Below are 17,570 nucleotides of genomic sequence, written 5' to 3' on the forward strand. Positions count from 1 at the left end.
ACAGCATGGGGCCCAATAGAAACAAGGAACCATTATGACACCATGGAGGCCAAGAATCAAATGATTCATTGTGACATCAAGTGGCCTAAAAGGGCATGGGATGCATTGTGACACCACAGAGGTTAAGAGAAGCAAGGCACCATTGTGACCCAATGCAGGCTAACAATCTAATGATCCCTTGTGACACCAATGGGCCTAAAAGGGCCAGGGATGAATTGTGAAAGCATGGGGCCCAAGTAAAACCTGGTACAATTACACCACCATGGAGGCCAAGAATCAAATGATTCATTGTGACATCAAGTGGCCTAAAAGGCCATGGGATGCATTGTGACACCACAGAGGTTAAGAGAAGTAAGGATCCATTGTGACCCAATGGAGGCTAACAATCTAATGATCCCTTTTGACACCAAGGGGCCTAAAAGGGGCAGGGATGTATTGTGAAGGCATGGGGCCCAATAGAAACAAGGAACCATTATGACACCATGGAGGCCAAGAATCAAATGATTCATTGTGACATCAAGTGGCCTAAAAGGCCATGGGATGCATTGTGACACCACAGGGGTTAAGAGAAGCAAGGATCCATTGTGACCCAATGCAGGCTAACAATCTAAGATTCCCTTTTGACACCAGGGGGCGCAAAAGGACCACGGATGGACTCTGACACCATGGGGACCTATAGAAGCAAGGAACCATTATGACACCATGAAGGCCAAGAATCAAATGGTTCATTGTAAGACCAAGTGGCCTAAAAGGGCTTGGAATGCATTGTGACACCACAGAGGTTAAGAGAAGCAAGGAACCATTGTGACCCAATGCAGGCTAACAATCTAATGATCCCTTGTGGCACCAGGGGGTATAAAAAGGGCCAGGGATGGATTGTTACAGCACGGGGACCAATAGAAGCAAGTATCTATTATGCCACCGTGGAGGCCAAGAATCAAATGATTCATTGTGACATCAAGTGGCCTAAAAGGGCATGGGATGCATTGTGACAGCACAGGGGTTAAGAGAAGCAAGGATGCATTGTGACCCAATGGAGGCTAATAATCCCAGGATCCCATTTGACACCAGGGGGCGTAAAAGGGCCAGGGATGAATTGTGACAGCATGTGGCCCAATAGAAACAAGGAACCATTATGACACCATGGAGGCCAAGAATCAAATGATTCATTGTGACATCAAGTGGCCTAAAAGGGCATGGGATGCATTGTGACACCACAGAGGTTAAGAGAAGCAAGGCACCATTGTGACCCAATGCAGGCTAACAATCTAATGATCCCTTGTGACACCAATGGGCCTAAAAGGGCCAGGGATGAATTGTGAAAGCATGGGGCCCAAGTAAAACCTGGTACAATTACACCACCATGGAGGCCAAGAATCAAATGATTCATTGTGACATCAAGTGGCCTAAAAGGCCATGGGATGCATTGTGACACCACAGAGGTTAAGAGAAGTAAGGATCCATTGTGACCCAATGGAGGCTAACAATCTAAAGATCCCTTTGGACAGCAAGGGGCCTAAAAGGGGCAGGGATGTATTGTGAAGGCATGGGACCCAATAGAAACAAGGAACCATTATGACACCATGGAGGCCAAGAATCAAATGATTCATTGTGACATCAAGTGGCCTAAAAGGCCATGGGATGCATTGTGACACCACAGGGGTTAAGAGAAGCAAGGATCCATTGTGACCCAATGCAGGCTAACAATCTAAGAATCCCTTTTGACACCAGGGGGCGCAAAAGGACCACGGATGGACTCTGACAGCATGGGGACCTATAGAAGCAAGGAACCATTATGACACCATGAAGGCCAAGAATCAAATGGTTCATTGTGACATCAAGTGGCCTAAAAGGGCTTGGAATGCATTGTGACACCACAGAGGTTAAGAGAAGCAAGGAACCATTGTGACCCAATGCAGGATAACAATCTAATGATCCCTTGTGGCACCAGGGGGTATAATAAGGGCCAGGGATGGATTGTTACAGCACGGGGACCAATAGAAGCAAGGATCTATTATGCCACCATGGAGGCCAAGAATCAAATGATTCATTGTGACATCAAGTGGCCTAAAAGGGCATGGGATGCATTGTGACAGCACAGGGGTTAAGAGAAGCAAGGATCCATTGTGACCCAAAGGAGGCTAAAAATCCCAGGATCCCATTTGACACCAGGGGGCGTAAAAGGGCCGGGGATGAATTGTGACAGCATGGGGCCCAATAGAAACAAGGAACCATTATGACACCATGGAGGCCATGAATCAAATGATTCATTGTGACATCAAGTGGCCTAAAAGGGCATGGGGTGCATTGTGACACCACAGAGGTTAAGAGAAGCAAGGAACCATTGTGACCCAATGCAGGCTAACAATCTAATGATCCCTTGTGACACCAATGGGCCTAAAAGGGCCAGGGATGAATTGTTACATCACGGGGACCAATAGAAGCAAGGATCTATTATGCCGCCATGGAGGCCAAGAATCAAATAATTCATTGTGACATCAAGTGGCCTAAAAGGGCATGGGATGCATTGTGACAGCACAGGGGTTAAGAGAAGCAAGGATCCATTGTGACCCAATGCAGGCTAACAATCTAATGATCCCTTGTGACACCAATGGGCCTAAAAGGGGCAGGGATGAATTGTGAAAGCATGGGGCCCAAGTAAAACCTGGTAAAATTATGCCACCATGGAGGCCAAGAATCAAATGATTCATTGCGACATCAAGTGGCCTAAAAGTCCATGGGATGCATTGTGACACCACAGGGGTTAAGAGAAGCAAGGAACTATTGTGACCCAATGCAGGCTAACAATCTAAGAATCCCTTTTGACACCAGGGGGCGCAAAAGGACCACGGATGAACTCTGACAGCATGGGGACCTATAGAAGCAAGGAACCATTATGACACCATGAAGGCCAAGAATCAAATGGTTCATTGTAAGACCAAGTGGCCTAAAAGGGCTTGGAATGCATTGTGACACCACAGAGCTTAAGAGAAGCAAGGAACCATTGTGACCCAATGCAGGCTAACAATCTAATGATCCCTTGTGGCACCAGGGGGTATAAAAAGGGCCAGGGATGGATTGTTACAGCACGGGGACCAATAGAAGCAAGTATCTATTATGCCACCGTGGAGGCCAAGAATCAAATGATTCATTGTGACATCAAGTGGCCTAAAAGGGCATGGGATGCATTGTGACAGCACAGGGGTTAAGAGAAGCAAGGATCCATTGTGACCCAATGCAGGCTAAAAATCCCAGGATCCCATTTGACACCAGGGGGCGTAAAAGGGCCAGGGATGAATTGTGAAGGCATGGGGCCCAATAGAAACAAGGAACCATTATGACACCATGGAGGCCAAGAATCAAATGATTCATTGTGACATCAAGTGGCCTAAAAGGGCTTGGAATGCATTGTGACACCACAGAGGTTAAGAGAAGCAAGGAACCATTGTGACCCAATGCAGGCTAACAATCTAATGATCCCTTGGGACACCAATGGGCCTAAAAGGGCCAGGGATGAATTGTTACAGCACGGGGACCAATAGAAGCAAGGATCTATTATGCCGCCATGGAGGCCAAGAATCAAATAATTCATTGTGACATCATGTGGCCTAAAAGGGCATGGGATGCATTGTGACAGCACAGGGGTTAAGAGAAGCAAGGATCCATTGTGACCCAATGCAGGCTAACAATCTAATGATCCCTTGTGACACCAAGGCACCTAAAAGGGGCAGGGATGTATTGTGAAAGCATGGGGCCCAATTAAAACCTGGTACAATTACGCCACCATGGAGGCCAAGAATCAATTGATTCATTGTGACATCAAGTGGCCTAAAAGGCCATGGGATGCATTGTGACACCACAGAGGTTAAGAGAATTAAGGATCCATTGTGACCCAATGGAGGCTAAAAATCTTATGATCCCTTTTGACACCAAGGCGCCTAAAAGGGGCAGGGATGTATTGTGAGGCATGGGGCCCAATAGAAACAAGGAACCATTATGTCACCATGGAGGCCAAGAATCAAATGATTCATTGTGACATCAAGTGGCCTAAAAGGGCATGGGATGCATTGTGACACCACAGGGGTTAAGAGAAGCAAGGAACCATTGTGACCCAATGCAGGCTAACAATCTAATGATCCCTTGTGGCACCAGGGGGTATAAAAAGGGCCAGGGATGGATTGTTACAGCACGGGGACCAATAGAAGCAAGTATCTATTATGCCACCGTGGAGGCCAAGAATCAAATGATTCATTGTGACATCAAGTGGCCTAAAAGGTCATGGGATGCATTGTGACAGCACAGGGGTTAAGAGAAGCAAGGATGCATTGTGACCCAATGGAGGCTAATAATCCCAGGATCCCATTTGACACCAGGGGGCGTAAAAGGGCCAGGGATGAATTGTGACAGCATGGGGCCCAATAGAAACAAGGAACCATTATGACACCATGGAGGCCAAGAATCAAATGATTCATTGTGACATCAAGTGGCCTAAAAGGGCATGGGATGCATTGTGACACCACAGAGGTTAAGAGAAGCAAGGCACCATTGTGACCCAATGCAGGCTAACAATCTAATGATCCCTTGTGACACCAATGGGCCTAAAAGGGCCAGGGATGAATTGTGAAAGCATGGGGCCCAAGTAAAACCTGGTACAATTACACCACCATGGAGGCCAAGAATCAAATGATTCATTGTGACATCAAGTGGCCTAAAAGGCCATGGGATGCATTGTGACACCACAGAGGTTAAGAGAAGTAAGGATCCATTGTGACCCAATGGAGGCTAACAATCTAATGATCCCTTTTGACACCAAGGCGCCTAAAAGTGGCAGGGATGTATTGTGAAGGCATGGGGCCCAATAGAAACAAGGAACCATTATGACACCATGGAGGCCAAGAATCAAATGATTCATTGTGACATCAAGTGGCCTAAAAGGGCATGGGATGCATTGTGACAGCACAGGGGTTAAGAGAAGCAAGGATGCATTGTGACCCAATGGAGGCTAATAATCCCAGGATCCCATTTGACACCAGGGGGCGTAAAAGGGCCAGGGATGAATTGTGACAGCATGGGGCCCAATAGAAACAAGGAACCATTATGACACCATGGAGGCCAAGAATCAAATGATTCATTGTGACATCAAGTGGCCTAAAAGGGCATGGGATGCATTGTGACACCACAGAGGTTAAGAGAAGCAAGGCACCATTGTGACCCAATGCAGGCTAACAATCTAATGATCCCTTGTGACACCAATGGGCCTAAAAGGGCCAGGGATGAATTGTGAAAGCATGGGGCCCAAGTAAAACCTGGTACAATTACACCACCATGGAGGCCAAGAATCAAATGATTCATTGTGACATCAAGTGGCCTAAAAGGCCATGGGATGCATTGTGACACCACAGAGGTTAAGAGAAGTAAGGATCCATTGTGACCCAATGGAGGCTAACAATCTAATGATCCCTTTTGACAGCAAGGGGCCTAAAAGGGGCAGGGATGTATTGTGAAGGCATGGGACCCAATAGAAACAAGGAACCATTATGACACCATGGAGGCCAAGAATCAAATGATTCATTGTGACATCAAGTGGCCTAAAAGGCCATGGGATGCATTGTGACACCACAGGGGTTAAGAGAAGCAAGGATCCATTGTGACCCAATGCAGGCTAACAATCTAAGAATCCCTTTTGACACCAGGGGGCGCAAAAGGACCACGGATGAACTCTGACAGCATGGGGACCTATAGAAGCAAGGAACCATTATGACACCATGAAGGCCAAGAATCAAATGGTTCATTGTAAGACCAAGTGGCCTAAAAGGGCTTGGAATGCATTGTGACACCACAGAGGTTAAGAGAAGCAAGGAACCATTGTGACCCAATGCAGGCTAACAATCTAATGATCCCTTGAGGCACCAGGGGGTATAAAAAGGGCCAGGGATGGATTGTTACAGCACGGGGACCAATAGAAGCAAGGATCTATTATGACACCATGGAGGCCAAGAATCAAATGATTCATTGTGACATCAAGTGGCCTAAAAGGGCATGGGATGCATTGTGACAGCACAGGGGTTAAGAGAAGCAAGGATCCATTGTCACCCAATGGAGGCTAATAATCCCAGGATCCCATTTGACACCAGGGGGCGTAAAAGGGCCAGGGATGAATTGTGACAGCATGGGGCCCAATAGAAACAAGGAACCATTATGACACCATGGAGGCCAAGAATCAAATTATTCATTGGGACATCAAGTGGCCTAAAAGGGCATGGGATGCATTGTGACCCAACAGAGGTGAAGAGAAGCAAGGAACCATTGTGACCCAATGCAGGCTAACAATCTAATGATCCCTTGTGACACCAATGGGCCTAAAAGGTGCAGGGATGAATTGTGAAAGCATTGGGCCCAAGTAAAACCTGGTACAATTATGCCACCATGGAGGCCAAGAATCAAATGATTCATTGTGACATCAAGTGGCCTAAAAGGGCATGGGATGCATTGTGACACCACAGGGGTTAAGAGAAGCAAGGAACCATTGTGACCCAATGCAGGCTAACAATCTAATGATCCCTTGTGGCACCAGGGGGTATAAAAAGGGCCAGGGATGGATTGTTACAGCACGGGGACCAATACAAGCAAGGATCTATTATGCCACCGTGGAGGTCAATAATCAAATGATTCATTGTGACATCATGTGGCCTAAAAGGGCATGGGATGCATTGTGACACCACAGAGGTTAAGAGAAGCAAGGAACCATTGTGACCCAATGCAGGCTAACAATCTAATGATCCCTTGTGACACCAATGGGCCTAAAAGGGGCAGGGATGAATTGTGAAAGCATGGGACCCAATTAAAACCTGGTACAATACTGCCACCATGGAGGCCAAGAATCAAATGATTCATTGTGAGATCAAGAGGCATAAAAGGGCATGGGATGCATTGTGACACCACAGGGGTTAAGAGAAGCAAGGATCCATTGTGACCCAATGCAGGCTAACAATCTAATGATCCCTTGTGGCACCAGGGGGTATAAAAAGGGCCAGGGATGGATTGTTACAGCACGGGGACCAATAGAAGCAAGGATCTATTATGCCACCGTGGAGGCCAAGAATCAAATGATTCATTGTGACATCATGTGGCCTAAAAGGGCATGGGATGCATTGTGACAGCACAGGGGTTAAGAGAAGCAAGGATGCATTGTGACCCAATGGAGGCTAATAATCCCAGGATCCCATTTGACACCAGGGGGCGTAAAAGGGCCAGGGATGAATTGTGACAGCATGGGGACCAATAGAAACAAGGAACCATTATGACACCATGGAGGCCAAGAATCAAATGATTCATTGGGACATCAAGTGGCCTAAAAGGGCATGGGATGCATTGTGACCCAACAGAGGTTAAGAGAAGCAAGGAACCATTGTGACCCAATTCAAGCTAACAATCTAATGATCCCTTGTGACACCAATGGGCCTAAAAGGGGCAGGGATGAATTGTTACAGCACGGGGACCAAGTAAAACCTGGTACAATTATGCCACCATGGAGGCCAAGAATCAAATGATTCATTGTGACATCAAGTGGCATAAAAGGTCATGGGATGTATTGTGACACCACAGAGGTTAAGAGAAGCAAGGAACCATTGTGACCCAATGCAGGCTAACAATCTAATGATCCCTTGTGGCACCAGGGGGTATAAAAAGGGCCAGGGATGGATTGTTACAGCACGGGGACCAATAGAAGCAAGGATCTATTATGCCACCGTGGAGGCCAAGAATCAAATGATTCATTGTGACATCAAGTGGCCTAAAAGGGCATGGGATGCATTGTGACAGCACAGGGGTTAAGAGAAGCAAGGATCCATTGTGACCCAATGGAGGCTAATAATCCCAGGATCCCATTTGACACCAGGGGGCGTAAAAGGGCCAGGGATGAATTGTGACAGCATGGGGCCCAATTAAAACCTGGTACAATTACGCCACCTTGGAGGCCACGATTTAAATGATTCATTGTGACATCAAGTGGCCTAAAAGGGCATGGGATGCATTGTGACACCACAGGGGTTAAGAGAAGCAAGGAACCATTGTGACCCAATGCAGGCTAACAATCTAAGAATCCCTTTTGACACCAGGGGGCGCAAAAGGACCACGGATGAACTCTGACAGCATGGGGACCTATAGAAGCAAGGAACCATTATGACACCATGAAGGCCAAGAATCAAATGGTTCATTGTGACATCAAGTGGCCTAAAAGGGCTTGGAATGGATTGTGAAACGACAGAGGTTAAGAGAAGCAAGGAACCATTGTGACCCAATGCAGGCTAACAATCTAATGATCCCTTGTGGCACCAGGGGGTATAAAAAGGGCCAGGGATGGATTGTTACAGCACGGGGACCAATAGAAGCAAGGATCTATTATGCCACCGTGGAGGCCAAGAATCAAATGATTCATTGTGACATCAAGTGGCGTAAAAGGGCATGGGATGCATTGTGACACCACAGAGGTTAAGAGAAGCAAGGAACCATTGTGACCCAATGCAGGCTAACAATCTAATGATCCCTTGTGACACCAATGGGCCTAAAAGGGGCAGGGATGAATTGTGAAAGCATGGGGCCCAAGTAAAACCTGGTACAATTATGCCACCATGGAGGCCAAGAATCAATTGATTCATTGTGACATCAAGTGGCCTAAAAGGCCATGGGATGCATTGTGACACCACAGAGGTTAAGAGAATTAAGGATCCATTGTGACCCAATGGAGGCTAAAAATCTAATGATCCCTTTTGACACCAAGGCGCCTAAAAGGGGCAGGGATGTATTGTGAGGCATGGGGCCCAATAGAAACAAGGAACCATTATGTCACCATGGAGGCCAAGAATCAAATGATTCATTGTGACATCAAGTGGCCTAAAAGGGCATGGGATGCATTGTGACACCACAGAGGTTAAGAGAAGCAAGGAAACATTGTGACCCAATGCAGGCTAACAATCTAATGATCCCTTGTGACAACAATGGGCCTAAAAGGGCCAGGGATGAATTGTGAAAACATGGGGCCCAAGTAAAACCTGGTACAATTACACCACCATGGAGGCCAAGAATCAAATGATTCATTGTGACATCAAGTGGCCTAAAAGGGCATGCGATGCATTGTGACACCACAGGGGTTAAGAGAAGCAAGGAACCATTGTGACCCAATGCAGGCTAACAATCTAAGAATCCCTTTTGACACCAGGGGGCGCAAAAGGACCACGGATGAACTCTGACAGCATGGGGACCTATAGAAGCAAGGAACCATTATGACACCATGAAGGCCAAGAATCAAATGGTTCATTGTAAGACCAAGTGGCCTAAAAGGCCATGGGATGCATTGTGACACCACAGAGGTTAAGAGAAGCAAGGAACCATTGTGACCCAATGCAGGCTAACAATCTAATGATCCCTTGTGGCACCAGGGGGTATAAAAAGTGTCAGGGATGAATTGTGAAAGCATGGGGCCCAAGTAAAACCTGGTACAATTACACCACCATGGAGGCCAAGAATCAAATGATTCATTGTGACATCAAGTGGCCTAAAAGGGCATGGGATGCATTGTGACACCACAGAGGTTAAGAGAAGTAAGGATCCATTGTGACCCAATGGAGGCTAACAATCTAATGATCCCTTTTGACACCAAGGCGCCTAAAAGTGGCAGGGATGTATTGTGAAGGCATGGGGCCCAATAGAAACAAGGAACCATTATGACACCATGGAGGCAAAGAATCAAATGATTCATTGTGACATCAAGTGGCCTAAAAGGGCATGGGATGCATTGTGACACCACAGAGGTTAAGAGAAGCAAGGACCCATTGTGACCCAATGCAGGCTAACAATCTAATGATCCCTTGTGACACCAATGGGCCTAAAAGGGCCAGGGATGAATTGTGAAAGCATGGGGCCCAAGTAAAACCTGGTACAATTACACCACCATGGAGGCCAAGAATCAAATGATTCATTGTGACATCAAGTGGCCTAAAAGGGCATGGGATGCATTGTGACACCACAGGGGTTAAGAGAAGCAAGGAACCATTGTGACCCAATGCAGGCTAACAATCTAAGATTCCCTTTTGACACCAGGGGGCGCAAAAGGACCACGGATGAACTCTGACACCATGGGGACCTATAGAAGCAAGGAACCATTATGACACCATGAAGGCCAAGAATCAAATGGTTCATTGTAAGACCAAGTGGCCTAAAAGGGCTTGGAATGCATTGTGACACCACAGAGGTTAAGAGAAGCAAGGAACCATTGTGACCCAATGCAGGCTAACAATCTAATGATCCCTTGTGGCACCAGGGGGTATAAAAAGGGCCAGGGATGGATTGTTACAGCACGGGGACCAATAGAAGCAAGGATCTATTATGCCACCGTGGAGGCCAAGAATCAAATGATTCATCGTGACATCAAGTGGCCTAAAAGAGCATGGGATGCATTGTGACAGCACAGGGGTTAAGAGAAGCAAGGATGCATTGTGACCCAATGGAGGCTAATAATCCCAGGATCCCATTTGACACCAGGGGGCGTAAAAGGGCCAGGGATGAATTGTGACAGCATGGGGCCCAATAGAAACAAGGAACCATTATGACACCATGGAGGCCAAGAATCAAATGATTCATTGTGACATCAAGAGGCCTAAAAGGGCATGGGATGCATTGTGACACCACAGAGGTTAAGAGAAGCAAGGAACCATTGTGACCCAATGCAGGCTAATAATCTAATGATCCCTTTTGACACCAGGGCGCGCAAAAGGACCACGGATGAACTCTGACAGCATGGGGACCTATAGAAGCAAGGAACCATTATGACACCATGAAGGCCAAGAATCAAATGGTTCATTGTAAGACCAAGTGGCCTAAAAGGGCTTGGAATGCATTGTGACACCACAGAGGTTAAGAGAAGCAAGGAACCATTGTGACCCAATGCAGGCTAACAATCTAATGATCCCTTGTGGCACCAGGGGGTATAAAAAGGGCCAGGGATGGATTGTTACAGCACGGGGACCAATAGAAGCAAGTATCTATTATGCCACCGTGGAGGCCAAGAATCAAATGATTCATCGTGACATCAAGTGGCCTAAAAGGGCATGGGATGCATTGTGACACCACAGGGGTTAAGAGAAGCAAGGATGCATTGTGACCCAATGGAGGCTAATAATCCCAGGATCCCATTTGACACCAGGGGGCGTAAAAGGGCCAGGGATGAATTGTGACAGCATGGGGCCCAATAGAAACAAGGAACCATTATGACACCATGGAGGCCAAGAATCAAATGATTCATTGTGACATCAAGTGGCCTAAAAGGGCATGGGATTCATTGTGACACCACAGAGCTTAAGAGAAGCAAGGAACCATTGTGACCCAATGCAGGCTAACAATCTAATGATCCCTTGTGACACCAATGGGTCTAAAAGGGGCAGGGATGAATTGTGAAAGCATGGGGCCCAAGGAAAACCTGGTACAATTACACCACCATGGAGGCCAAGAATCAAATGATTCATTGTGACATCAAGTGGCCTAAAAGGGCATGGGATGCATTGTGACAGCACAGGGGTTATGAGAAGCAAGGATGCATTGTGACCCAATGCAGGCTAACAATCTAAGAATCCCTTTTGACACCAGGGGGCGTAAAAGGGCCAGGGATGAATTGTGACAGCATGGGGCCCAATAGAAACAAGGAACCATTATGACACCATGGAGGCCAAGAATCAAATGATTCATTGTGACATCAAGTGGCCTAAAAGGGCATGGGATGCATTGTGACACCACAGAGGTTAAGAGAAGCAAGGCACCATTGTGACCCAATGCAGGCTAACAATCTAATGATCCCTTGTGACACCAATGGGCCTAAAAGGGCCAGGGATGAATTGTGAAAGCATGGGGCCCAAGTAAAACCTGGTACAATTACACCACCATGGAGGCCAAGAATCAAATGATTCATTGTGACATCAAGTGGCCTAAAAGGCCATGGGATGCATTGTGACACCACAGAGGTTAAGAGAAGTAAGGATCCATTGTGACCCAATGGAGGCTAACAATCTAATGATCCCTTTTGACACCAAGGGGCCTAAAAGGGGCAGGGATGTATTGTGAAGGCATGGGGCCCAATAGAAACAAGGAACCATTATGAAACCATGGAGGCCAAGAATCAAATGATTCATTGTGACATCAAGTGGCCTAAAAGGCCATGGGATGCATTGTGACACCACAGGGGTTAAGAGAAGCAAGGATCCATTGTGACCCAATGCAGGCTAACAATCTAAGATTCCCTTTTGACACCAGGGGGCGCAAAAGGACCACGGATGGACTCTGACACCATGGGGACCTATAGAAACAAGGAACCATTATGACACCATGGGGGCCAAGAATCAAATGATTCATTGTGACATCAAGTGGCCTAAAAGGGCATGGGATGCACTGTGACACCACAGAGGTTAAGAGAAGCAAGGAACCATTGTGACCCAATGCAGGCTAACAATCTAATGATCCCTTGTGGCACCAGGGGGTATAAAAAGGGCCAGGGATGGATTGTTACAGCACGGGGACCAATAGAAGCAAGTATCTATTATGCCACCGTGGAGGCCAAGAATCAAATGATTCATTGTGACATCAAGTGGCCTAAAAGGGCATGGGATGCATTGTGACAGCACAGGGGTTAAGAGAAGCAAGGATGCATTGTGACCCAATGGAGGCTAATAATCCCAGGATCCCATTTGACACCAGGGGGCGTAAAAGGGCCAGGGATGAATTGTGACAGCATGGGGCCCAATAGAAACAAGGAACCATTATGACACCATGGAGGCCAAGAATCAAATGATTCATTGTGACATCAAGTGGCCTAAAAGGGCATGGGATGCATTGTGACACCACAGAGGTTAAGAGAAGCAAGGCACCATTGTGACCCAATGCAGGCTAACAATCTAATGATCCCTTGTGACACCAATGGGCCTAAAAGGGCCAGGGATGAATTGTGAAAGCATGGGGCCCAAGTAAAACCTGGTACAATTACACCACCATGGAGGCCAAGAATCAAATGATTCATTGTGACATCAAGTGGCCTAAAAGGCCATGGGATGCATTGTGACACCACAGAGGTTAAGAGAAGTAAGGATCCATTGTGACCCAATGGAGGCTAACAATCTAATGATCCCTTTTGACACCAATGCGCCTAAAAGGGGCAGGGATGTATTGTGAAGGCATGGGACCCAATAGAAACAAGGAACCATTATGACACCATGGAGGCCAAGAATCAAATGATTCATTGTGACATCAAGTGGCCTAAAAGGCCATGGGATGCATTGTGACACCACAGGGGTTAAGAGAAGCAAGGATCCATTGTGACCCAATGCAGGCTAACAATCTAAGAATCCCTTTTGACACCAGGGGGCGCAAAAGGACCACGGATGGACTCTGACAGCATGGGGACCTATAGAAGCAAGGAACCATTATGACACCATGAAGGCCAAGAATCAAATGGTTCATTGTGACATCAAGTGGCCTAAAAGGGCTTGGAATGCATTGTGACACCACAGAGGTTAAGAGAAGCAAGGAACCATTGTGACCCAATGCAGGCTAACAATCTAATGATCCCTTGTGGCACCAGGGGGTATAATAAGGGCCAGGGATGGATTGTTACAGCACGGGGACCAATAGAAGCAAGGATCTATTATGCCACCATGGAGGCCAAGAATCAAATGATTCATTGTGACATCAAGTGGCCTAAAAGGGCATGGGATGCATTGTGACAGCACAGGGGTTAAGAGAAGCAAGGATCAATTGTGACCCAAAGGAGGCTAAAAATCCCAGGATCCCATTTGACACCAGGGGGCGTAAAAGGGCCAGGGATGAATTGTGACAGCATGGGGCCCAATAGAAACAAGGAACCATTATGACACCATGGAGGCCATGAATCAAATGATTCATTGTGACATCAAGTGGCCTAAAAGGGCATGGGGTGCATTGTGACACCACAGAGGTTAAGAGAAGCAAGGAACCATTGTGACCCAATGCAGGCTAACAATCTAATGATCCCTTGTGACACCAATGGGCCTAAAAGGGCCAGGGATGAATTGTTACATCACGGGGACCAATAGAAGCAAGGATCTATTATGCTGCCATGGAGGCCAAGAATCAAATAATTCATTGTGACATCAAGTGGCCTAAAAGGGCATGGGATGCATTGTGACAGCACAGGGGTTAAGAGAAGCAAGGATCCATTGTGACCCAATGCAGGCTAACAATCTAATGATCCCTTGTGACACCAATGGGCCTAAAAGGGGCAGGGATGAATTGTGAAAGCATGGGGCCCAAGTAAAACCTGGTAAAATTATGCCACCATGGAGGCCAAGAATCAAATGATTCATTGCGACATCAAGTGGCCTAAAAGTCCATGGGATGCATTGTGACACCACAGGGGTTAAGAGAAGCAAGGAACCATTGTGACCCAATGCAGGCTAACAATCTAAGAATCCCTTTTGACACCAGGGGGCGCAAAAGGACCACGGATGAACTCTGACAGCATGGGGACCTATAGAAGCAAGGAACCATTATGACACCATGAAGGCCAAGAATCAAATGGTTCATTGTAAGACCAAGTGGCCTAAAAGGGCTTGGAATGCATTGTGACACCACAGAGCTTAAGAGAAGCAAGGAACCATTGTGACCCAATGCAGGCTAACAATCTAATGATCCCTTGTGGCACCAGGGGGTATAAAAAGGGCCAGGGATGGATTGTTACAGCACGGGGACCAATAGAAGCAAGTATCTATTATGCCACCGTGGAGGCCAAGAATCAAATGATTCATTGTGACATCAAGTGGCCTAAAAGGGCATGGGATGCATTGTGACAGCACAGGGGTTAAGAGAAGCAAGGATCCATTGTGACCCAATGCAGGCTAAAAATCCCAGGATCCCATTTGACACCAGGGGGCGTAAAAGGGCCAGGGATGAATTGTGAAGGCATGGGGCCCAATAGAAACAAGGAACCATTATGACACCATGGAGGCCAAGAATCAAATGATTCATTGTGACATCAAGTGGCCTAAAAGGGCATGGGATGCATTGTGACACCACAGAGGTTAAGAGAAGCAAGGCACCATTGTGACCCAATGCAGGCTAACAATCTAATGATCCCTTGTGACACCAATGGGCCTAAAAGGGCCAGGGATGAATTGTTTCAGCACGGGGACCAATAGAAGCAAGGATCTATTATGCCGCCATGGAGGCCAAGAATCAAATGATTCATTGTGACATCATGTGGCCTAAAAAGGCATGGGATGCATTGTGACAGCACAGGGGTTAAGAGAAGCAAGGATCCATTGTGACCCAATGCAGGCTAACAATCCAATGATAACTTTTGGCACCAATGGGCCTAAATTGGGGCAGGGATGTATTGTGAAACATGGGGCCCAATTAAAACCTGGTACAATTACGCCACCATGGAGGCCAAGAATCAAATGATTCATTGTGACATCAAGTGGCCTAAAAGGGCATGGGATTCATTGTGACACCACAGGGGTAAAGAGAAGCAAGGATCCATTGTGACCCAATGCAGGCTAACAATCTAATGATCCCTTGTGACACCAATGGGCCTAAAAGGGGCAGGGATGAATTGTGAAAGCATGGGGCCCAAGTAAAACCTGGTACAATAATGCCACCATGGAGGCCAAGAATCAAATGATTCATTGTGACATTAAGTGGCCTAAAAGGGCAAGGGATGCATTGTGACACCACAGGGGTTAAGAGAAGCAAGGAACCATTGTGACCCAATGCAGGCTAACAATCTAAGAATCCCTTTTGACACCAGGGGGCGCAAAAGGACCTCGGATGAACTCTGACAGCATGGGGACCTATAGAAGCAAGGAACCATTATGACACCATGAAGGCCAAGAATCAAATGGTTCATTGTAAGACCAAGTGGCCTAAAAGGGCTTGGAATGCATTGTGACACCACAGAGGTTAAGAGAAGCAAGGAACCATTGTGACCCAATGCAGGCTAACAATCTAATGATCCCTTGTGACACCAATGGGCCTAAAAGGGCCAGGGATGAATTGTTACAGCACGGGGACCAATAGAAGCAAGGATCTATTATGCCGCCATGGAGGCCAAGAATCAAATAATTCATTGTGACATCATGTGGCCTAAAAGGGCATGGGATGCATTGTGACAGCACAGGGGTTAAGAGAAGCAAGGATCCATTGTGACCCAATGCAGGCTAACAATCTAATGATCCCTTGTGACACCAAGGCACCTAAAAGGGGCAGGGATGTATTGTGAAAGCATGGGGCCCAATTAAAACCTGGTACAATTACGCCACCATGGAGGCCAAGAATCAATTGATTCATTGTGACATCAAGTGGCCTAAAAGGCCATGGGATGCATTGTGACACCACAGAGGTTAAGAGAATTAAGGATCCATTGTGACCCAATGGAGGCTAAAAATCTTATGATCCCTTTTGACACCAAGGCGCCTAAAAGGGGCAGGGATGTATTGTGAGGCATGGGGCCCAATAGAAACAAGGAACCATTATGTCACCATGGAGGCCAAGAATCAAATGATTCATTGTGACATCAAGTGGCCTAAAAGGGCATGGGATGCATTGTGACACCACAGGGGTTAAGAGAAGCAAGGAACCATTGTGACCCAATGCAGGCTAACAATCTAATGATCCCTTGTGGCACCAGGGGGTATAAAAAGGGCCAGGGATGGATTGTTACAGCACGGGGACCAATAGAAGCAAGTATCTATTATGCCACCGTGGAGGCCAAGAATCAAATGATTCATTGTGACATCAAGTGGCCTAAAAGGGCATGGGATGCATTGTGACAGCACAGGGGTTAAGAGAAGCAAGGATGCATTGTGACCCAATGGAGGCTAATAATCCCAGGATCCCATTTGACACCAGGGGGCGTAAAAGGGCCAGGGATGAATTGTGACAGCATGGGGCCCAATAGAAACAAGGAACCATTATGACACCATGGAGGCCAAGAATCAAATGATTCATTGTGACATCAAGTGGCCTAAAAGGGCATGGGATGCATTGTGACACCACAGAGGTTAAGAGAAGCAAGGCACCATTGTGACCCAATGCAGGCTAACAATCTAATGATCCCTTGTGACACCAATGGGCCTAAAAGGGCCAGGGATGAATTGTGAAAGCATGGGGCCCAAGTAAAACCTGGTACAATTACACCACCATGGAGGCCAAGAATCAAATGATTCATTGTGACATCAAGTGGCCTAAAAGGCCATGGGATGCATTGTGACACCACAGAGGTTAAGAGAAGTAAGGATCCATTGTGACCCAATGGAGGCTAACAATCTAATGATCCCTTTTGACACCAAGGCGCCTAAAAGTGGCAGGGATGTATTGTGAAGGCATGGGGCCCAATAGAAACAAGGAACCATTATGACACCATGGAGGCCAAGAATCAAATGATTCATTGTGACATCAAGTGGCCTAAAAGGGCATGGGATGCATTGTGACACCACAGAGGTTAAGAGAAGCAAGGCACCATTGTGACCCAATGCAGGCTAACAATCTAATGATCC

The sequence above is a fragment of the Cinclus cinclus genome, chromosome 17 (assembly GCF_963662255.1).
Source record: "Cinclus cinclus chromosome 17, bCinCin1.1, whole genome shotgun sequence".
Lineage (NCBI taxonomy): Eukaryota > Metazoa > Chordata > Aves > Passeriformes > Cinclidae > Cinclus > Cinclus cinclus.